Genomic DNA, 24,542 nt, shown 5'->3' with positions numbered 1-24,542 from the left:
GGCAGGAAGGCAAGGAGAGGGGCTGGCGGGAGGGAGCACTTAGGAAAAGCTGGCTCTGAGGATAAAGAAAACCCCGATCTGGATAAACCGAGAGACAGTGAAGTGTGGCCTGAAAGCAGCCAACAAGAAACTGGAAGACTTTTTAAAAAGTCTTTTCTCCAAACAGAAAATCTCTGAGAAGGCACTGGGATTTCTGGTTGCCAGGAAGATAATTTCATCATTGGGCAGGGTGGGGTGTTGGGCAGGAGGAGATGGGGTGCTGGCTGGGGGAGGAAGCAGAGCCAGGGGCCCTGAGCAACAGGGGAGTACCTAGAAAGACCCCACCCTACACACCCTAGGGGGTCCCAAGCCCCACTGGGCACAAACCTAGGAGAAAAGGCAGGGACACCAAAAAAGAACGCCGAATAGATACCATGGTTGAAACTAAGATTTCCTCCAAGATCCCAATCACCTTCAAACTATCCCCAGGTCAAGGTCAGCTTCCCACTGACAATAAAAGTGAGTCACCCTCCCCCTCTGCAGCTCCAAAGGTCAGAGAAGGCTATACTTCCTCCCTGAAGACTGCCCCTTAGGAAGAAGGTGGGCTCAGACAAGACAGCTACTGTGCACACAGGAAAGACCCCCAAGGGCCCCTCTGCAGCCCCAGGCTCCCACCTCTCCAAGAAATGCTGCCGCCCATCTTTTAACTCCCCTGGGTTGATTTAGGGTTATTGGTAGGAGGGAGCTAGGCAGGTGACATTCAGAGTGGGAAGCCGGCCCTTGCAGAATTTTATGGCTCAATTCCGAGGTAAATCACTCTGGGCCAGAGAACTGACTCCACGTAGATTTACTTGTTTTAATATTTGTTTGGGGGCACTGCAATTAATTGAAAGATGCCTTCTTCCAGTTATGGTTCTGAAATGTTGGACTTTGGTCTCTGAGCACTCATTTTTATTGGGCATAATTACGATAATTTGTCAGGAGTCTTCATTCCCAGGGAACAGAGCTCTCCACAGTTACAGGACCGCTTGAGCTCCCAACAACCAGAATCGATTCTCCCTGGAGAAACCCGATCAAAGTAAGGATCCTACTAACTTGCTAACCTGACAGCCTCCAGGGGTTATCAGATTTGGTCCTCAGTGTCCTGGCAGCTGCAGGGAGAGAAGCCAAAGGATGAGAGGAAGATGCTGACCATCTCCCTATGAGATCTAGTCATCCGGCCTCCCTCTGCACATCAGGCCACCAGTGAGCAGCAGGTAAGAACGTGAACTCTGGAGCCAGACTGCTACACTCTCAGCTTGCCTTTGCCACTTATTCGCTGTGTGACCTTAGGCAAGTCACGTAACCTCTCTGTTAACTGTCTCAATTTTCTCATCTCTAAAACTGGAATGGTAACAATACCCATCTCACAGGGTTTTTATAAGAATGAAAACCAGTTGATAATTTGAAAGGACTTGGTAGAGCGCCTGGCATAAGCACTAGAGGAACTGATTTATCGTAAATCAGTAAAATGAACTGATTTCTTGGTAAATTGATCTGTTTTATTGGTAAAGTTATTTGAAGAAAGAACAGCATAGCTAAAATGAAGTTTGAAAATCATTACTTTTATATCAGGGGTCTACAGACTTTCTGTCAAGTGCCAGAGAATTAATATTTTAGGCTTTGCACGCCATGTGGGTCTTGCTGCAACCAGCAGAAGGCAACCACGGATATACTTAAAGCAAAAGATGACTGTGCTCCAATAAGATGTCACTTAGGAGAACAGACATCGGGCTAGCTTGGTCTGCAGGCTGTAGTTTGCTGACCCCTGGACTGGACCAAACTCTCTTGTTTCACAGATGGGGAGAACACAGTGGGGAGTTACCTGAAAAAGCTGGAGCCCAGCTCTCTCCAGGCCAAGGCACACTCTAAAATCAAGAGCCCCAGGAAGGAAAAGAGAAGTCCACCGTGCATTCAGAGCAGATGGGTTCATTCTGTCTCACCAGCAGCAGGGGTGAGAACAAGGGACAGTGAGGCCACTGCTGACCATCCACCACACAGCCCTGGCTCCCCAAGGACGGGCACGGGCCGCGGCATCTTCACATTCATCTCTGTAGCCCAGCGCAGGCTCTTGCCACGGTAGAGCTGCTCCGGGAAGGCCAATAACCATGGCGAGCCCTGCCCGGGGACGCCTCCCACCCCGCAAGGCCAAGTGCCTACACGCCTGTACTTCAGCCAGTTCTGGGAGCGACTGATTAAATGAAGACGCCCACATACCTCTGACAAGGGGAAGGCGCTTTTTAAAGGGCTACAATATAAAAGGGACATTTATTAACTATAACTGTGTTTAAACGATTCAAAGTTTTATAGACATTTCTTTTTTCACTTCCCCATAAAAGACTGCAAGAGGATGAACTCTAAACCTCGGTGAGGGTTTGTGAGAAGGCAGGACATTCCTCTCCTGTGGTTTAAAACATGGACCCCAAATCCCTGACACCAACCCCCCTCGCACCCCCCACCCCCACCAAGAAGTAGGGTTTATGTCCCTTCCTCTTGAATCTGGCCTTGGTAACTGTTGCAAAGATGGTACATGAAAGAGACACCCAGGTTTCCAGACCAAGCCTTTGGGAAATCGCAGCTTCTCCTTCCTGCTTCTTGGGACGTTCCCTTTGGAACCTAGCCCCCATGCTTCGAAGAAGCCCAGGAGGCCCCGTGGAGAAGCCCACATGGAGGTGAAGCCAACACAACTCGCCAGCCTCAGAAACAAGCCATCTTGGAAGTGGATCTTCCGGCCTTGGTAGAGCTATCCCAGCCAATACCACGTGCAGTAGATGTGAGTTGTACCTACTGAGCCCTGCCCAAGCGGCAGCCTCCTGAGCGGAATAAAAGATTAACGTTGTTTAAGGCACTAAGTTTCAGGATTGTTTGTTACATAGCAATAATAACTAGACCAGGCTTCTTAATTTCAATTATTTGCTCAGGCCACAAAGCTATCTGCTCTTAAAGATAACGCAGCAAAATATTCTTTTGTTTGTTAGGATTTCGGGGATAGGGTAGGAATACAGACCCCAGACTTAATATTGTTATATTAAAAAATATATGTGATATGTGACCTATAATAAAAAATATATTTTCGGTCTTCAACCAGTCCTGACACAGAGCTCCTAAAATGCTTGGAATTTATAAGAGTTATAAAGGTGTTTTGATATTCAAAACAAATGCCTTCTACCACAACTAGGCTTATGTTAATGAGGTGACTTTTGGAAACTTAAGGATGAGACCTGGTTGCTAGGGGAACCAACCATGTGACTGGAGGGTAGGAAATTTTTGTCCCATCCCTGACCTCCAGGGAGAGGGACTGGAGGTTGAATCAACTGCCAATGGCCAATGATTTAATCAAGCATGTCTAAGTAATGAAGCCTTCCTCAGTTCAGTTCAGTTGCTCAGTCGTGTTCGACTCTGCAACCCCATGAATCGCAGCACGCCAGGCCTCCCTGTCCATCACCATCTCCCAGAGTTCACTCAAACTCACGTCCGTCGAGTCAGTGATGCCACCCAGCCATCTCATCCTCTGTCGGCCCCTTCTCCTCCTGCCCCCAATCCCTCCCAGCATCAGAGTCTTTTCCAATGAGTCAACTCTTCGCATGACGTGGCCAAAGTACTGGAGTTTCAGCTTTAGCATCATTCCTTCCAAAGAACACCCAGGGCTGATCTCCTTTAGAATGGACTGGTTGGATCTCCTTGCAGTCCAAGGGACTCTCAAGAGGCTTCTCCAACACCACAGTTCAAAAGCATCAATTCTTCAGCGCTCAGCTTTCTTCACAGTCCAACTCTCACATCCATACATGACCACAGGAAAAACCATAGCTTTGACGAGACAGACCTTTGCTGGCAAAGTAATGTCTCTGCTTTTGAATATGCTATCTAGGTTGGTCATAACTTTTCTTCCAAGGAGTAAGCATCTTTTAATTTCATGGCTGCAGTCACAATAATATCCCCCAAAAAGATGGGGTTCAGAGTGCTTCCAGGTTGGTGGACATATGGAGATTTGCAGAGATGTGTGCACTCCAGCAAGGCATGGGAACTCTGAGCCCTCTCCCATACTTTGCCCTTCACATCTCTTACACCTGACTGTTTCTGAAACTCAGCAAGTAAAATGTTTCTCTGAGTCCATGAACTGCTAACAAATTAACAGGACCCAAGGAGCAGGATGAGTGAAAGCCAGTCAGAAGCACAGCATCTGAAGCTTGGGGTAGGGGGACTGAGCCCTTAACCTGTGGGATCTGATGCTGTCCCCAGGTAGCTAGAGTCAGAACTGAGTTATATTGTAGGATACACAGCTGGTGTCAGAATGCTTGGTGGCATAGAAAACCCACACACACATTGTACTGGGAGCAGAATTGTAAGGAGGGTAAAATAGAGAGAGAAAGTAGGTCTCAGAAGGCTCTGAAGATAGGACCAATATTTTTATCTAAAAAGAAAAAAGGAATTTTGAATCTGCATAAGCACATCAACAAATTTGAGAATGAGACCCCAGAGTCCCGATCTACATCCAAGACCACTGGTGGGAGAAGTCCTAATTTCAAATATTCAAATGCACATCCCGATTTCTGGGTCAGAAAACATGGTCAACAACATAACAGGGAAGAGAATATTCCAGCCTAAAAGTGTTGAGTCCGGTGGTACCAGTGATTGCCTCAGTCTCAACATAACTCTCCTAGATGATCAGAATTTACTCAAACACAGAGAGTAAAACTTTGTCAGGGTCACCAGGATGAATTAGCTCTAAAATGCAGTCCTTAGTTAACCTTAGACAAGAGTATTTATCACTGGTTGGAGAAAGGATGTCAAACAGAACATTCTTTATTGCAGCACATTTGATGCTAAGATGATTTTTCTGACAAATACATAAATTGTCATCATGCTAAAGTTATTTGGATACCGATTAAGTTTCTAGGGGCTTCCCTGGTGGCTCAGTGGTAAAGAATCAGCCTGCAAATGCAGGAGGCACAGGTTTGATCCCTGGTCTGGGAAGATCCCACACGCCGAGAAGCAACTAAGCTTGCACCACAACTACTGAGTCTGTACTCGAGCCTGGGAGCCACAGTTACTGAGGCCACAAGCTCCAGCTACTGAAACCAGAGCGCCACAGAGCCCATGCTCTGCAACGAGAAGTTATCTCAATGAGAAGCTTACGCACTCCAAACAGAGAGTAGCCTCTGCTTGCCACAACTAGAGACGAGCCCACACAGCAATGAGGACCCCGAACAGCCAAAAATAAACAAATAAATAACTTTTTTTTTAAGGAAGAAGTTTCTGGTTATCAAAATCTTAGATAATAAAAATTGTTGTTTAAAAGGCTAAATTTGCTTTTGAAAGAAACCAGATATTATCTCTATATAAAAGGATTCTTTGCTTTACAAAAATATTTACTTAGGTTTTCTTTAGGTAATGACCTCCTTTCATGATAGCTTCCCTGATAGCTCAGTTGATAAAGAATCCGTCTGCAATGCAGGAGACCCTGGTTCGATTCCTGGGTCAGGAAGATCCCCTGGAGAAGGTATAGGCTACCTACTCTGGTATTCTTGGACTTCCCTTGTGGCTCAGCTGGTAAAGAATCCGCCCCACAATGAGGGAGAAGAAAACCCACTCAGAATACCCACTCAAGCATTCTGGCCTGGAGAATTCCATGGACTGTATGGGGTTGCAAAGAGTTGGATACAACTGAGCGACTTTCACTTTCCTTTTATGAATCTAAACTACAATCATATGTATATAAGTTTTGTGTAAATCAATACTTAGAAACCAGCATTTGTTACATGAAAAGAGGTAGCCTTGGGCTGAAATCAGTCATGTATTATTCAGAACTCACCCAGTGCCAAGTGACAGAAACCCAACCCAAACTTGATTTTGGCAGCATTTCCCCCAAATTCACCACCTTGGAGGTTTTCTATCCTAGCTGGGTACCAGGTGTAACATCATTGTTGACTTTGTTGACTTTTTATTAAACTAAGTTTCCTGCTAAGCAATAATGAAATCAAAAGTTTCATATACTAGTGACATTTTCTTTCTTTAATGCACATTTAAAATGAATATGTGGCTTCCTAGATAATTCGACTGAAATCAGCCTATAATCCCCAACAGTGTCTGAATGCTGTACCTTATGGTAGAGAAAGGTTTACTGAATAGAGAACTAGCCCGTAATTTGTTTTCTCACTGACACATGTGGTATGTGACCCTGGCCAAGTCACTTAGTCTTGCCCGCTTCAATGCCCGCATTAGAAGAAGTGCATTAGCCCCGCCCACTCCCACTCTTCACAAGAGTGCCGGTGTAATAACCCTGGTGCCTCCGACGACTGCCCAGCCGCAGTGGTCCGGGTCCTAGGACCTAGCCAGCCACTAGGATCTGAAGGCTTCATCCCCGCTGTCTGAATGCTGGAGCCAGAGAGGTTGGGCTTCCAGATCTACGGAGATCATGAGCAGGCAGCTGGGGAACTGGGAACTCTGAAAGACACTCACCCGCTTTTCTGGTTTTAAAATCTATTCCAGATGCATTAAGTAAACTTGGCTCTAATGAGCTAACTAAAATCATTAAGACCCTGTGGGGATAAAGCAGGGGCCGTGCTGCCAGAGGACTAAAACCAGGCCCCCAGGACTGTCCACAGCAGCCCAGCCCACATCGCCCCTGTCCTTAGCACGCTGCGTTCAGCCTGTGGAATCCTAGAACCAGGCCCCCACCCTCTCCTCACCTCACCCTGCCTGCCATCTACCTGGGCCTCGTGGGGAATGGAAACAAGATAAGGCGAAAGACACAGAGGTCTTTGGCTCAACGTGGGCTCTTAACGGGTGCTGCCCCCCATGGTTCGTTTCTCTCTGGTATGAATGAGTTTGCAGTCAACCTAGAGGAAGAAAACACATCACATCACTTATCAGCAACACTCTCCCCATACCCTTTGGCTGATGTAACTCAAAGCCTGCAGCCTTAAAAGACCTAGAATTGGGCCTGGCACGGGGTGGGGATAATTTCTACCTTATTGAAAAAATTGATTTTATAGGGAAGGAGCAAACTGTTAGGTCCAAACCACCAATCAGGCAGATCTGGAGCTGCTACCTCAGGTGTGGACAAAGGCCCGAGATGACGTCACAGGAATGACTCCTTCCCTGAGGCAGCCCATGCTGAGGATGTAACACCTGCCTTAGAGGCCTGGCGCTAGGAACCTCCGAAGGCACCAATCAGGGATGTTAGACAGTATCTCATCCAGTCCCTGGGGTCAGTGAGGAGAAAACATCCCGATGTTAGGTGACTCAGCCAAGATCACCCAAGTTATTAATGCTGCTGCTGCTAAGTCGCTTCAGTCGTGTCCGACTCTGTGCGACTCCATAGACAGCAGCCCACCAGGCTCCACCGTCCCTGGGATTCTCCAGGCAAGAACACTGGAGTGGGTTGCCATTGCCTTCTCCGCGAGTCATTAATGGCAGACCCACAACCAATGGGCTTCCCAGGTGGCGCTAGTGGTAAAAACCCACTTAAGGAGGCTTAAGAGATGCAGGTTCGATCCCTGGGTTGGGAAGATTCCCTGGAGGAGGGCATAGTAACCTATTCCAGTATTCTTGCTGGAGAATCCCATGGATAAGAGGAGCCTGGCGGGCTACAGTTTACAGGGTCACAAAGAGTTGCACACGACTGCAGCGATTTAGCACACACACCGCACACCATGAACAATGACTTTCCCAGAACACCACACGAGGACCTCAGCATAATCTGTCAGCCCCTGTGTGTGATGGTTGAAATACAAAACTCGCACAGCAAAATAGGCTATGCCACATACTAGCAGTGTGAATCCCTTAACCTCTCTGTACCCTCATTGTCACACCTATAAAATAGAAGGCTAATTAAGGTAACACATGTAAAGTGCTCACTAAGCACTTTAACACAGTAATACTTAACAAACGCTAGGTTTTAAAAGTTACTGTTGGATTGCCCCAGGGTTTTAGCAGAAATACTACTTGTTCAATCCCTGAGTTGACAGATACCTCCTCTACTGCTTAAACAGCAGCTCACAGTGCCAAGAGTCCAGGTTCTACAGCAACGTAGGCCTGGATTTGGAACCTGGCTTTCATAACCAAATAGCACAATCAGGGTAGCCAAGACAAGAGAAATTTGCTTTCTCATTTTCTCATTTCTGGACACTGGAAGTCTGAGATTAAGGTGCAGCAGACTGGGTTTCTTCTGTGTCCTCTCCTCTTGGGCTCACAGATGGCCACCTTCTCCTGTGTCCTCACATGGTCGACTCAGGTGTCTATGTCTTATCTGTGTCCCGATGTCCTTTTAAGGACACAATCATACTGCACTAAAGCCACCCGTAGGACCTCTTAGGTACCTTAATTACCCGTATGTACCTTAATTACCACTTTAAGGGCCCCACACAAATACAGTCACATTTCAAGGTACTGGGTGTTAAGACTACAACATATTCTTGTTGTTGCTATTTAGCTGCTCAGTCGTGTCTGACTCTTTGTGACCCCATGGACTGTAGCCCGCCAGGCTCCTCTGTCCATGGGATTTCCCAGCCAAGAATACTGGAGTGGTTGCCATGTCCTTCTCCAGGGGATCTTCCCAACCCAGGGATCAAACCCATGTCTCCTGCTTGGCAAGAAGATTCTTTACCACTGCATTACCTGGGAAGCCCAACAACACACTCTTAGAGGGGATACAATTCAACCCAGAACAGTATGATGGATTATCTTTCTTCCTCTTTAGAATAGGAATATGTACAGACTCACAAATCCTTATCCAGGGCACCATCCTGTGCCATGCTGGACTGGTTTGGAATCTGGAGAGATGTCCAAAGTGAACAAAGAATGATCCTTCCCTAAAAGCTTCACATCAAGCATGGGCTGATGACACTGTGATTTCAGATTTCTATCCTCAAGAAACATGAGACAGTAAATCTCTGCTGTCCTAAATCAGCCACTTTGTGGTACTTTCCTGGGTCAGGAAACTAATGATGACCATGTGGAGACTGGATCCAAATCGGGAAAGGAGTATGTCAAGGCTGTACGTTGTCACCCTGATTATTTAACTTATATGCAGAGTACATATAAGTACTCTGAGTACTTATTTAACTTATATGCAGAGTACATCCAGCTAGGCTGGATGAAGCACAAGCTGCAATCAAGATTGCTGGGAGATTTATCAATAACCTCAGATACGCAGATGATACCACCCTTATGGCAGAAAGCAAAGAAAAATTAAAGAGCCTCTCAATGAAAGTGAAAGAGGAGAGTGAAAAAGTTGGCTTAAAGCTCAACATTCAGAAAACTAAGATCATGGCATCTGGCCCCATCACTTCATGGCAAATAGATGGGGAAACAGTGGAAATAGTGGCTGACTTTATTTTGGGGGGCTCCAAAATCACTACAGATGGTGACTGCAGCCATGAAATTAAAAGATGCTTACTCCTTGGAAGAAAAGTTATGACCAACCTAGACAGCATATTCAAAAGCAGAGACATTACTTTGTCAACAAAGGTCCATCTAGTCAAGGCTATGGTTTTTCCAGTAGTCATGTATGGATGTGAGAGTTGGACTATAAAGAAAGCTGAGTGCTGAAGGACTGATGCTTTTGAACTGTGGTGTTGGAGAAGATTCTTGAGAGTCCCTTGGATTGCAAGGAGATCCAACCAGTCCATCCTAAAGAAAATCAGTCCTGAATACTCATTAGAAGGACTGATGCTGAAGCTCCAATACTCTGGCCACCTGATGGGAAGAGCTGACTCATTGAGAAGACCCTGATGCTGGGAAAAATTGAAGGTGGGAGGAGAAGGGGATGACAGAGGATGAGATGGTTGGATGGGATCACCGACTCAATGGACACGAGTTTGGGTAAATTCCAGGAGTTGGTGATGGACAGGGAGGCCTGGCGTGCTGCAGTCCATAGGGTCGCAAAGAGTCGGACATGATTGAGTGACTGAACTGAACTGAAGATATGGAAACAACCTAAGTGTCCATCGACAGATGAAATACACTCACACACACACTCACACACACACACACTCACACACACTCACACGCACACACTCGCACTTGCACATTCTCACACTCACTTGCACACTCAGACACGCGCGCGCGCGCACACACACACACTCTCTCACACACACTCACACATTCAGACACACGCGCGCGCGCACACACACACACACACACACACACTGGAATACTACGTAGAAGTAAAAGAGAGTGCACATGGATAGACTTGGAAGGCATTATGCTAGGTAAAATAAGTTAGACAAAGAAATACTGTCTGATATCATTTATATGGGGAATCTAAAAAATACTGCAAACTACTGAATATAACTACAAAGCAGACTTGCAGATATTGAGAACAAACGAGTGGTTACCAGTGGAGAGAAGGAAGTGGGGAAGGGCAAAGTAAGTACAGGGGCTTAAAAGGTACAAACTGGTAAGTATAAAACAAACGCAAAGGATACACTGTACACCATGGGGAACAGAGCCAATATTTTTAGTGCCTATAAATGGAATATAACCTTTAAAAAGTGTGCACCACTATATTATACACCTGTAACATACAACATTATACATCAACTACACAACTCTTTGCAACCCCATGGACTGTAGCCCACCAGGCTTCTCTGTCCTGGGATTCTCCAGGCAAGAACACTGGAGTGGGTTGCCATTTTCTCCTCCAGGGGATCTTCCCAACCCAGGGATCGAACCAGGTCTCCTGCATTGCAGGTGGATTCTTTACTGAGCCACCTGGGAGGAACACATATTATATACCTATAACACACAATATTACACATCACTACACTTCAAATGGCAGAAAGTGAAGAGGAACTCAAAAGCCTCTTGATGAAGGTGAAAGCAGAGAGTGAAAAGGTTGGCTTAAAGCTCAACATTCAGAAAACGAAGATCATGGCATGCGGTCCCATCACTTCATGGGAAATAGATGGGGAAACAGTGGAAACAGTGTCAGACTTTATTTGGGGGGACTCCAAAATCACTACAGATGGTGACTGCAGCCATGAAATTAAAAGACGCTTACTCCTTGGAAGGAAAGTTATGACCAACCTAGATAGCATATTCAAAAGCAGAGACATTACTTTGCCAACAAAGGTCCATCTAGTCAAGGCTATGGTTTTTCCTGTGGTCATGTATGGATGTGAGAGTTGGACTGTGAAGAAGGCTGAGTGCCGAAGAATTGATGCTTTTGAACTGTGGTGTTGGAGAAGACTCTTGAGAGTCCCTTGGACTGCAAGGAGATCCAACCAGTCCATTCTGAAGGAGATCAGCCCTGGGATTTCTTTGGAAGGAATGATGCTAAAGCTGAAACTCCAGTACTTTGGCCACGTCATGCAAAGAGTTGACTCATTAGAAAAGACTCTGATGCTGGGAGGGATTGGGGGCAGGAGGAGAAGGGAACGACAGAGGATGAGATGGCTGGATGGCATCACTGACTTGATGGACGTGAGTCTGAGTGAACTCCGGGAGTTGGTGATGGACAGGGAGGCCTGGCGTGCTGCGATTCATGGGGTGGCAAAGAGTCGGACACAACTGAGCGACTGATTTGATCTGATCTGATACTTCAAAAGAAAAGAAAAAATGTTTTAAAGACACATGGAGGAACTCACCTGCCTGCCTGCCTTCCAATACAGTTACATGAGAATGTGACAGGTGGAGTGTGGCAGCAAAGCGGTGACCATGAGGGGACAAGCCTGACCCAATATGCTGTAAATGGCTGTCTGGGAGGTTAGAATGAATGCTTAAGATTATTACTGCCCCACTGAAATAAGCAACTTTAGAAACCCCCAACATTTAGATTCCTGGTTAGTTATGTCTATAAACATCTTGTTTTCTAAGCGACTGTTAGTCCAGCGTTCTTTTGGCTGTAGCCAATAGCATTCTACAAGCCAGGTGGTTCTCATCTCTCCAAATGTCCATCTCTGACTCCAAAACTGAGATCACAGTGAGGTCGATATAAGACGAAACCTCGTGATGTTAAACCGAATCCCATCAGAGCACAGATGAAGCTTTCCCCTCTGGCCCCTGAGAAAAACAGGAAACATGCCAGTTTCTCTTGCAGCCAAGCCCCTCCCCTAGAGCATCCCTGCGTGCATCCTGCAGTACAAAGGACTGACAAGGGTGTCAGGTATGGCCCACACACCTGCACCCTCCCAGGCCCACGTGGCCATAAGCCCCCATTTGCCCAGGACAGTCCCTGTTTACATCTGTGTGCTCCCTTTCACTCTCAAAGGTGCCTCCATTTGGACAAAAAAAAAAAAAGAGACACCTTACTTCTGGCTGCCTCGGCGCTCTTCTTTTTACTCCCCTACTTCCCACACCACACGAACACGAGGCCATTCTGTCTTCCCCACCAAAATGAAGTCGGGAGGCAGGGACCCTGCCAGGCTCACCCGAATTCCTCTGACCCACAGCAGGCGTCTGATAACAAATTTGCTAAACTGCACCAAATGTTAACAGAAGAGTCTTAAGCTGAAAGGTATGGGGCAAGCCAGCAGAATGTGAACACGGAGAACAGTTTTTAGAGGGAGGAGAAACTGGGTACCTTCCCAGAATCCCTGACCTTCACCACTGGGTTTGTCAGGATGTCTGGCCATCCAGCTGGCTGATGCAATCCCGGGGCAAAGGCGGCTCGTGCTCTGCATAAGCCCACACGGCACCTGTTGACTAAATGGACCCCGCAGATGCCAGCTGACCTGGGGACGCAAAGGAGCAGAAAGGCTTTGGCTTCCTCAAAGAAGAGCCCAGGGCGCTGCAGACCGACACCCAGAGACAAATAAACTGCATGCTGGGAAAACACTGTCATTGTCCACACCTTCCTGCCTGGGGACACACACTGTCCAGCAGGCCACTTTTGTGATCTCATGGTGCAGACTGTAAGCATCTCAGCAAGTGACCCATGAATACAGCAAAGGCCTGTGGGTTCTTGGCCTGAGGTGAGATCAGGGCACGGCCTCCCCCAAGGGACGGCCCTATAAGGGAGCAGCGTGGGGAATGCCTGCCCCACCCACTCTGAATGGAACCACACACATTCCTTCTGAATAACTTTTGGACTCAATTGTCACAACTACAGTTGGGCATTTCCATGTCTCTGCCTCTCTTCCTCTCCCTCACAGAGGTTACTTTTATTTAGTAACACATACAGAGAACACCTAGCTCTACTAGGGCACCTAAGAGACACTCAGTTAACCCTGATAGCTCAGTTCATAAAGAATCCGCCTGCAATGCAGGAGACCCCGCTTCCATTCCTGGGTTGGGAAGATCTGCTGGAGAAGGGATAGGCTACCCACTCCAGTATTCTTGGGCTTCCCTGGTGGCTCAGCTGGTTAAGAATCCGCCTGCAATGTGGGAGACCTAGGTTTGATCCCTGGGTTGGGAAGATCCCCTGGAGAAGGGAAAGGCTACCCACTCCAGTATTCTGGCCTGGAGAATTCCATGGACTGTATAGGCCATGGGTCTCAAAGACTGAGTGACTTTCACTTTTTCCCTGCATCAGGTTCCCAAGTCACTTACTACTGAAATGTATTCTGAGGTTGGAGGATAGAACTGCTTCTCTCGTCGCAATCTAAAAAGCACTGAGCCAACCTCTCAAAACTTCTACATCACAGCCAGCTCAGCAAACCTTACATCTCAGCTTCAAAAGCTCCCTCTTTGCTAAGTTAGGATGGAAGCTGGCTTGATTCTCAACAGAATCTTAACTTGACAAATTAAGGCCTTTCCAGCAAAAGCGAGCAGGATGCTGAAAGGCCTCCAAAACATCTTTCCCAACAGCCCACAGCTGAAGGGGCGATGGGTAGAAACCGTCAGGCAGCGCCTGAGGCTCACAGGAGGCCTTCCAGCTGCAAGAGCCTTCTAACGAGGGAAGGCACTGCCTGGTATAGCTGCACACTCCCGGCACCGCCGCACACTCCTGGCCACAGGAAGCCTTGGAGCAAGCGCTGGTGGAGACAGGATTCCCACTCCAGGGAGGAGGCCCACTAGATGACCTCTAAGATGTCTCCCAATTTTAAAATTCAAGAAAATCAAGCCTCTGGGCTTAGGGTAGACAATGGCGTGCATGGTCTGGAGGGACCAGGAGCAGCTGGAATCTGCACAGGGTACCTTGAGGGGGAGGCTGGTGGGCTACAGTCCATGGGGTCACAAACAGCCAGACATGACTGAGCGACTAAGCACACACACACACACACACACACACTGAGGGGGAACCTGGGCAGAAGCCTCGTCTGGAAAGATCCAGCCTGAATCAACAGCGGAGAGGACGTGAGGCCTTCCTGGACAGGCTTGTCTGCAGGCCTCTGCTGACAGGTGAAGCCTGGGGCCGGCACAGCCCTTCTCCAGAGCCCTGCACACGCCCTCTGCAGTGTGCACAGGTCACAAAGGCCCCTGTCAAAGGTTCCCACCAAGGCCTCTCTCTCCTCCTCCTCACTCAGGAATCCCCGGGTCCTACAGCATCTCTCCAAGGAGGAGACCCAAGTCAGTGAAGGGTGAAGAGCCCCAGAATCTTCCCGGCACTCCTGAGAGCCTAGAGCCCACAGGCAGGAAGACCCTGGCCCCCAGAGGCTTTATGTGCTAATTCCTTGTGTGTTAGTCACTCAGTCTTGTCTGACTCTTTGCAACTCCATGGACTATAGCCTGCCAGGCTCCTCTGTCCATGGAATTCTCCAGGCGAGAATACTAGGGTGGATCGCCCTTCTCTTCACCAGGGGATCGTCCCAACCCAGGGATCAAACCCTGATCTCCTGCATTGCAGGCAGATTTCTTTACCGTCTGAGACAGCAGGGAAGCCCCAAGCCGTGTGTAGTGGCCATCCAAAGCCACAAGAGGCCTGAGGTTTCAAGGTTCCAGGAACGATTTTTTTTCCTCCCCCCAGTTCAGGCCAAGACAGACAAGTTCCCCCTCCCCTGCTTCTATGCCAGAGGGCGGCTGTCTATTCCATCCTCTTTCCAAACCTGCATACCTTTGCAGGGGCCCGATTCAGGCAGGGCCCTCCACGCCAACTCCCAGTCTCACCTCGGACCCTGGAGGAGGCACTGTCAAGGGCTCAACAGCCTTTGGTTCTGAGACCCCTCAAGACACCCATAGCCACCCCCACCCCCAGGCCAGGCCTGGCATCAGCGCTTGCTTCGTGCTCCCTTCTGAGCTCCCTGGGGACTGCCCTTCCAAATGAGGAGCTCAGCTCTTCTCTGAAAGGATGCTAGTTGTATTTCATACGACATTTCTAGGTGCTTGGTAGTTGGAAGGTTTTCAAGATTTTTACTCCACTATGGTACTAAAAATATTCTAAATCAGTGTTGGAATCCTCTTTGGACTTGTTCACAGGAACCTCCCCGGGCTGACCTCCCCCACCCCTATCCCCACCCTGCACCAAACAACGAACTCTGGTCACATCCCTGCAGATCCAAATACATACGATGAACACCTACCATGTAGGTCCTGGGTGTTCAAAAATGGCAAGACTGTCGCTTGGCCTGAAACACAGCAGCTCTATTTAAATGCAGCATAGCAGGAGAGAAATTCCAGCAAACCTCTTCCATTTAACGAGCAGCCCACTATTTGCCCAGGTTATCACAGCTGTTTAGTGGCTTCACAGGTCCTCATCTCGTCTCCCAACTAGACCAGCCTATTCGTGGGAAGAGGTACAGGTCTCCCCTGCCCTTGACTCCCAGCCTGAGCGCCCAGGACAGAGATCTCACCAGGGTTGTTAAAAAATGACAAAGCCTCTCGCCTAACGCACTCAAATGCTTCCAGCTGAGGCGCGCTCTCAACTGTCTCCGGATTCTGCCAGCTGGGCCTCCAGCATGACACAGCATCCCTGCCTGGCTTCCCTAACGACAGTGGGCCCGGCATGACAAAGGCTTCTCTGACGACAGGAGGAAGAGGTCTTCTCCTTGTCTATAGCAGCCCCCACGGCGGTCCTGTCCCACAGCCAACCTCCCCCTACTCCCAGGATTGCAGCTCCTGCCCACACCTCCAGCTCAGGCTTCCACCCTGCGTATGGTCTATACGCAGGAGAAGACAGTTCCACTGGACTATCCTACCTGCGATTCCACTCGACGAGTCTTATGTTAAACTCACCACAACACCCCAGCACATCTGCTCCAGCCACCAGCAGAAGGTCACACCCCAGTAAAGGTCACCATCCACTCAGTCCAGGAGGCCAGAGACCTGGGAATCAACTGGGACTCCTCCCTTATCCCTCAAAGCACTAAAAACTGCAGACTTGACTCCCCAAGTGGCTTTAACATGTGACCTTTCCTCTACCTTCATCCACACAGCCCTGCTTCCAGGCCTCCTCTCCAGGGACAGGACCCTGCACAGAACCTGCTGTTGACTCACGGCCCAGGGGCTGCCTGGCTCCCAGTCCTGCTTGCTTCTGGCCCACTGTAAGTCCCATCCGCCCTGCCGAATTGCGAGGTCCCCAGCCAGGCTCTTCAGGTCCTCAGAGCTGGGCTCTGTACACACGCATCATTGTGCTCGACCAGCCTGCTGCTGCCCCTTCCTACACCCAGGCAGCCTTGGGCCTCCACGCCTTTGCACCCACGTGCCTTCCCCATAAACATCCTTCTCCTGTCTCCTCTCCAGGTTAATTCTTTTTCATACCTTCAGATTCAGCTCCTGCGTCATCTCCCTAAGGAAGCCCTCTCTGATTTCTGAGGCTAGAACAGGTGGCCCTTGTCTGGCAGGCAACTTTCTCCACCACTGCACTCACCACACCGTGCTGAGTTTAACTGTTTCAGCGTCTGTCTCTCCCGGGAGACAGTGGGCTCTTTGAAGGCAGGAGGGTTGCGCTTCTTCACTGTTGTAGCCCCAGGGCAGAGAAAAAGCCCAGACACTACAAGAAGCCCCCTCTGACTGCAGGATCCACCCACTCCTTAGTCAGCTCCACTCTGCCCAAGCACAGACAATTTCCCTTTCACCCCTTTTGGGTCATAGCCCCAGCTGAAAACCTCTTACCATGGCGTCTGCCATGACCCCAGACCTACTCCCAAATTCACCTCTTCCATAAAGTCATCCCAAACTAGCCCCAGTCTACATTATCACTGCTATGACACCTGCCTCCCGTACTTTATCCATCCCACCCCCTGGGTAATTTAGGACTTCGGTCTGACTCCATGGTTGGACATCAGCTAGTAGTGGATATCATAAAGAAGGAGCTACAAAAGAATTTTTAAGCTCCAAAAAGTTTGAGACCCTCCACTCACAAAACCGTAATGAGGATGTGGCATGTGGACCACCTCAGCCCAAGACACCAGATTTGAAGTCTGAAGACTTGGGATCAGACGCCTGCCCTACTGCTTACTTCTGACTCAGACATGTCACTAACCGTTAGTACTGAAACTAACAGGCTCAGTTTCCCCATCTGCAAAATGGGAATAATGATAACAGCCTCACAGGGCTGTTATATAAAGCAGATAAGGTCACTGGTGTGAAATACATCATAAACTGCACACCCAAGTCAAGTGTAGGGCAAAATGACTGTCTCCAGTGGCAACCAATTCCCCATCCAACTCCACTATGCCCAGCCCAGTAGTTCCTGTCCTTACTTGAGTTAGGTAAGAATCGAATGAAGTCTGTGGATCCTCCTCCTAGAAAAATGCACATATATAACAGCTTGGCAAACACCTTTACGAGGTTCCTGAGGACCCCACCATGGGAAGGGAAAGCCACAGACCAAACTTAAGCGCACTAGAAGGCCCCAAGCATAAAACCCTCTCCCAAATACACCAGACTCCTAGGAGCTAGAGAAGAAAGACAGAGCAAGGAAGACCAGTGTCAACAGAAAACTATCTCAAGACTCCAAAAGAAAGAAAAAGATGTAGTGTTTTCACTCTTCGGGAAGTAAGAACCCCACCTCTTTCCAGAAAGCATCACAGTGTTTGGCAGAAACCAACACAATTCTGTAAAGCAATTATCCGTCAGTTAAAAAAAATATTAATTTTTTTAAAAAAAGAAAGCATCACAGAACAGAGAAAGATTAAATGAGGCATCAAAATTTAGTAGGCCTTCTTGTTCCACTCTGCCAAGGGCTCCCTGTGACTTTGGGTGAGTCATTTCACCTCTCTGCGCCTCGGGGTCTTCAGCTTATCAGCAAGGCCCTCCCGGGGTGTCTGGATCTCAGGATGTGTCTGTTCTCACTCTGTTCTGAACCACGGCTCTGGCCTGGGTTTAATTCAGATGTAACAGGCAGCGGTCGATAGTCAGCATCGCAGTAATTTTGAGAGAAGGCCACTGTGACAGCAATGTTCTAAGTTAAACTGCACGCAGGATGAGACAGGAGGGCAAAAGAGTAAAAAGCCTGAATGTGAACGGCTGAGTTCAGGTGACCAGTGAGTCAGCAGTGAGGCCCAGAGGTAGAGGACCCCCCTAAAAGAACATCAAAAGGGGCCGCCGCATTATTGGGTAAGCTATGCAGAAACGCCATCAGGTCTGGAGAATTCCCAGAAACTGCAATTTGCCCGTCTGTTTGTACCTCCTGTTCTCGCTCTAGGCTCAGAATTCTCTCCCCATCCTAACCACCACCTCCTGCTTCCCTGTTCATGATGTGAACTTAAAACAAGGCTGCTGCTAAGTCGCTTCAGTCATGTCCGACTCTGTGCGACCCCACAGACTGCAGCCCACTAGGCTCCTCTGTCCCTTGGACCCTAAAACTGAGAAGAAATTGGAGAACAGTGTCAGGGACCGCAGAAGTCAGTTGGGCAATGAACAGCTAAAAAAAGCAGACTCATATTAGAAAATATACACAGACCTACGAGACAGAAACTACTAAACTCGGGCAGGGCTTGGCTGAGATTTTGATCAAAAGCCACTGAAGACAGGCTATCACAGCCCATCACAGCTGGGGCAGGACCCTGGAGGACAATGTGTCTGCTCCTCACTGCCCAGTAGACTAACCTGTGGGCTGGCTTCAGGGTCATCTCCCATGAGCTGCCTAACTTCTACAAAAGGACAGACCTCCAGGGCCCACCTGGCAGGTTCCAAATAGTTTGAAATTCAGAGCAACAAGGCTCTTCTTCCCCTGTTGCTTCTTTCTGCATTTGCTATAGGAAAGAGACTGGCACTATGAGTTCCTTGCAACCAACATACGTGAAATTTACTAAGTCCCAGGGTGAGTGCTCTAAAATATTTACAATTTGTTCCCTCCTGTAGGCTCTGAATCATCTGTTTTTTTGCACTGCAACTTAGCTGTTTCTGCTATCCTGTCTCTGTGTGCCCCAAACACAGTAGCCCAGGAAAGGTGCTCAACAAATATTTGCTGGACTCAAAATCTTACATTTGTCTCCACAGCTAGAAGATGTTTTGGCAAGCAGTGCTAAACTGTATGTTAAATTTTCTGCATGTGTACTTCAAGAAACACAAACATGCTCAATACATATTTGTAAATGAATAGTTGATTACCTAGCCAACCCTAATAACCCCCCAGGCTGTGTCTGAGAACCTTCACTGCCTGAACTCTGAGAAATGCACACAGTTATGTAGGAGCTTTTTGTTCTTTTAAAGGCTTCCATCCCTGGAGATGGAGGGGGCAGGGAGTAGAACCTGGATGGTTTCTCAGGAGCTATACTTTAAATCCATGGTTTTGGAACCAGCAAGGAACAAACCTTAGATTCAATAGGGACCCCATAAACACACCCATATGAACACAGGCATATGTTGCAAAAACATATATCCATATGTATTTATTACATGCAGTTATGATTCTGGTACATACTGCATGCATCAAAGCTGACAATCATTCACCAACTGTAAATTATCAGATAAGTGATAATAACAGCAATGCAGACTTCTGCTTTTTTAATACTTATTCTCATTAGGACTGGCAGTGAACCAAGTGTTTTTTGACAAAGAATAAATACCATAATTTCATACTGTTCATGGGTGTTGGAGAAGATTCTTGAGAGTCCCTTGGACTGCAAGGAGATCAAACCAGTCAATTATAAAGGAAATAAGTCCCGAATATTCATTGGAAGGACTGATGCTGAAGCTGAAACTCCAATCCTTTCGCCACCTGATGTGAAGATCTGACTCACTGGAAAAGCCCCTGATGTTGGGAAAGACTAAAGGCAGGAGGAGAAGGGGACAACAGAGGATGAGATGGTTGGATGGCATCACCAACTCGATGGACATAAGTTTGGGCAACCTCCAGGAGTTGGTGATGGACAGGTAAGCCTGGGGTGCTGCACACAGTCCATGGGTTTGCAAAAAGTCAGACACAACAGAGCAACTGAATGATCAAACTGAAATACCATAATTTACCCGCTGTCTTAGGTTTAGTATTTCCTAGGGTGCCAAGACCTACACTTACTAAAAGAAGAAAAAAAGTTGGCCACTATTTAAGTTAAAAGGCCACAGACTGGGCTTCCTTGGTGGCTCAGTGGTAAAGAATCTGCCTGCCAGTGCAGGAGACTTGGGTTTGATCCTTGATCAGGGAAGATCCTACATGACCCAGAGCAACTAAGCCCATGGGCCACAGCTATTCAGTCTGTGCTCTAGAGCCTGGGACCCCCAACTACTGAGCCCATGTGAGGCAACTACTGAAGCCCGAGTACTCCCAGAGCCTGTGCTCCACAACAAGAGAAACCACGGCAATGAGAAGTCTGTGTACCACAGCTAGAAAAAGCCGGGGCAGGAAGGAAGGCTCAGCACAGCTATAAATAAATAAACAAATTAAATTATTTTAAACCAACCCCCCCCCCCAAAAAAAAAGCCACAGTCTAAGAAGTGAAATCACAGAGAAGCTTCAGGCAAGTCTCCTTACTTTTTGAGCCTCAATGTACGGTTCTGTAAAATGGGGTTAATATCCCCCATACCTCACGGGGCCGTCTTAATAAATGCGATGATGGGGAAGGCGCCTAGACATACAAACATATTATTATTCTAGTAATCTGTTAATCACTGGTGACATTGTACCCCCGGATGCGTTACAAAATTACTGCTTCCAAGTGCACGTTATCCAAGACAGACACTTGACACAGCAGGGTGAGATGATCTGTGTGTAAATCGAATCCTGTCTCAAGCACTTTAAGGGAGCTTCCTGGGGCCACCTGAGTGCATCCCGCGAGGGGCCAAACATCTTAACGTCTGCTCAGTGCGTTCTGTTCCAGTATAACCGGGTTTTCTTGAAAGCCAAGCAATTTTTCTCGCGCGTTCCCAGAATGCTCGGAGCCCGGCTCCGTGAGGTTTTCGGCCCAGACCCGGCGCTGGACAGGAGGAACAGGGCCGGACAGCCTGTGGGCCCCTCCCCGCCCTCTGGGCGGCTCCTTCCTCTCGCTTTCAGCTCGGGCGGTAGCGGCGCTCGTGCTGTGTCACTTTCGCCTTCGAAAGCCCCCAGCCGCTGCGGAACCAGCAGCCCCGGTGGCTTCCTCCCTCAGCGCACAGGCCCTGAGCCTGGGAGATAATCCCCTGTTGCAGAGACCCAGCTCTGGGAGGGCAAAGACCTGCCTGCGCCCGGCTGGGCAGTCGGCAGCCGGCACCCGCGCCGGAGGTAGCTTGGGGCGGAGCGCGCAACCCGGCGGGCCGGGCAGCCTTCGGCCTCCACTGTCTCTAGGACGAAGAATTGGGAGGGGGTACGCAGGGCGCGCCGATTCCCTCCAGGATCTGCGAAGGCAGCAGCAGGAGCGGCCGCGCGCACCCACAGCGCGCCCCGGGCCAAGGGTCAACCGAAGGGGGCGGGGGCGCGACACAAGCGCCCCGCCGCTCCTCCAGGCCCAGCCAGACCAGCCCGCGGCGCCGCAGAGTAGATGGCCAGCCTGCCGGGTCCGGTTGGGGCGGGGGGGCGTCGGGGACTCGAGGAGAGGGACCGTGGCACGTCTCTGGCCGGGTCCTCTCTCACCGACCCGGCTCATTCGCAACCCCAGGATCTCCCCGAGCCCTCGGCCGGCGACCCCCCGACCCCGACTCCAAGGAACCAGGGCGCTGGCGCGGACACACACACGACTACGAGCCCCGGCGGGACCGATCCCCGCGGGGGCTCGGGGCCCACGCGCGTCCCCACTACGCATCGGTCTGCGGTCCCCGCCCCGCCCCCCCCCCCCCCCCCCCGCCGCGCACACACGCCAGAGCGGTGTGTACACACACAAACAGCTGGGCGGGGGAGGCGACGCCTCACTCCCTGAGTGGGGATGCACACCGTGCCACCAGCCACCCCTCCCCTTTACACGCCGCACCTCCCTCTCTGTTCACACCTGCCCCCCACCCCCCACCACAACACCAACCCTGAAAACTCCGCGAAACCAAACAGCTAAAGCCGCCCAGATGAGGGGCTCAGACCTCTACCACCTCCCCCCCCGCCACAACTGTCATTTAACATCAGAGGAGAGACGGACCCAACTCAGATGCGCGGTCCCCGGGACGCCTCCCCCAGCGGTACCCAGGCTCCGACAAGCGGCCCTCCAGGGCACCAGATCTCCGCTGCAGCCGAGCCACCGCCCCCCTGCCCGCCGCCCACGACCCCCCTCTCCGCCCCACACACACACCCCACCAGGACCCGCGTCCGGGACAGTCACCTGCTCGTTAAAGAACCCGAGCCGGAGCCCACTCCGCTCCGGCCCGGGTCACCAGCCACCGCGAGCTGGCTTTTCAGAGCCTGTCAACTTAACCCTGACTCCGCCGGACAGGTCTGTTCCCCGGGCCCGATTACACAGCGGCGGCAGGAATAAGAACGTAAAAAAAGAAAGAATCACTGCCGTGGGGAAGGTCCAAAGCTGCGACCGCAGTGAAGCCAGCGATCCGGCTTCCTCCTCTGCTCCCACCCCCGCCCCGCGCCCCCCGCGGTCCGCGGGCTCACCAGGGACGGAGGGAGGGTGCAGCCTGTCTAGACGACAGACATCTCCGCGCCCGCGGGGACGGGCGCGCACACACACACACACACACTCACACGCGGCCGCTGCCACAGACACAATCGGTCGCCGGAGGACGGAGGGGCAGCGTGAAGACACTCCCAGGGTCCCTCCGGGAGCCGCGAGAGCGGCAGCCTCCGGCCCCTAGCCGCCACCCGGAGCCGCGCTCCCTACCTCCGCCGACTACGGTCAGAACAGCTGCAAGTTTGGCCGGTTCCTGAACCAATGCAGCAAATGCGGGCTTCAAAACAAAAGGGAGAGGAATCACGCTCGCTCGCTCGCTTCCTCCCTCCGGGTCGGAATCCGGCACATGACAGCGGCTACACCGCGCGGCTCCAACGCGAGCCGGGCTTCAACCGTGCACCCCCTCCTCACCCCACGCTAAGAGAGCCCCCCTCCTCCCCTCAGGGCTACGGCTCCCCTACTGGCGGGGAACCGGCTGAGAAGGGGCAAACCTGGGGAGGGGGCGAGATCTCAGAGTGCTGTCCCCGACAGAGGCGGGGACGCAGGATGGGCGCGGACGACCGGCTGCCCCGGGCGCAGGGTGGGAGGAGGAGGTAGGGGGGTAGGGGGCTAATTGTTTGGGGTGGTTTTCCCGGATTATCTGTAAGCACGCACACGTCACAGAGCCCTTCCTCACCGGTCCCGGAATCGACCCGCAACGGGAGATGACTACACGAGGCGGGGGGGGGGGGGGGGGGGGGGGGGGGGGCGGACGGTCGGGGAGATGCTCACCTCGGGGTTCCTCAGGCCGCCGCTCCGAGCCCGAGTCGGGGGTGGGGTGGGGGGGTGGGGGAAGGGGGCAGGGAAAGAGAAGGGAGGGAGGAGGCTCGGGAGAGCCGATCCCCCGTCCCGAGTTCCGCGCGTCCCGGCGGCGGAGGGGGGCCTCCGGCGCCCCAGCGCACAAACCCAGCCGAGAGGGGAGGGAGGGAGGGAAGGGAAGGAGGGAAGGAGGGGCGGGCGGGGGGAGGGAGCAGAGGAAGGAAAAAAAAAAAAAAAAGATCCCTGCTCTGACACAGGGAAAGAGAATGTAGGAGGGTGACGTCCAGGCCCCGCCCTCCCCTCCGGCCACGTGCAAAGACATGAAAGGAACGAGGGCGGCGGGAGGCCTGCTGGGTAATGTAGTTCGCCTTTCTTTCCTGGGATGGCGGGCCCTGGAGAAGCGGGGCGCCGCTGGGGCGCGGGGACTGGCCGCCCGAGCAGCCCAGATAGCAGGTCTAGCCTCGCCGAAACCCCACGCCCGGCGCCCGATCCCCACCCCACCCCCAGCGCGCTGGCGCCGCCCCGCGTGGGAACCTCAATTGGGGACTTGGGCGAGGAAGGAAACATTTGATTTTAGGGACAGGACGGCTTTAAGGATGAGGACTTCCTTGCTCTTAAGTGCTAAGTCCGTCCTTAGAGCAGATAAAAGGGAGCGTTGTGTACGCCCTGGGCGACCCAAGGGCAGTTACTAATGCTCTATTAAATGCTACGAGATGCGTATGTTATAATTAACATTTGAACATCTCAGTGGCAGGGGCGGGATGTTGTAATTAGATATGCACTTTGCAACCAATTAATTTTCCATTGGCTATGCTAAGGGATAAGGCAGGGAACTTGGTGGACGGGAGACTTCAGCGCAATAGGTAATCAGTAATCACTTTACCAAATCACCAATATTTTCCAAGTACCTGTTAGGTGCTGGGCACTGGGCTTAGCACAGAAAAG

At 50.6% G+C, this 24,542-nt stretch overlaps 1 protein-coding gene across 5 annotated transcripts in view; it reads right to left on the bottom strand.

Annotated features, from left to right (window-relative positions):
- CTIF (cap binding complex dependent translation initiation factor) overlaps positions 1–23,772 on the bottom strand; it is a 324,670-nt gene extending 300,898 nt beyond the window's left edge. The window contains exon 1 of one of the 5 annotated variants that reach the window (XM_027526349.1): positions 23,571–23,772. The gene's annotated coding sequence lies outside the window, so the exon portion shown is untranslated. Of the gene's footprint in view, positions 1–22,502; positions 22,699–23,009; positions 23,168–23,570 lie in introns of those variants that run through there. The other 4 variants (XM_027526350.1, XM_027526346.1, XM_027526347.1 and 1 more) reach the window with 4 other exon arrangements.
- Positions 23,773–24,542: the final 770 nt, after the last annotated feature.

The sequence above is a fragment of the Bos indicus x Bos taurus genome, chromosome 24 (genome assembly GCF_003369695.1).
Source record: "Bos indicus x Bos taurus breed Angus x Brahman F1 hybrid chromosome 24, Bos_hybrid_MaternalHap_v2.0, whole genome shotgun sequence".
In the NCBI taxonomy this organism is placed as follows: domain Eukaryota; kingdom Metazoa; phylum Chordata; class Mammalia; order Artiodactyla; family Bovidae; genus Bos; species Bos indicus x Bos taurus.
This window is presented reverse-complemented; position numbering and strand designations above follow the sequence as displayed.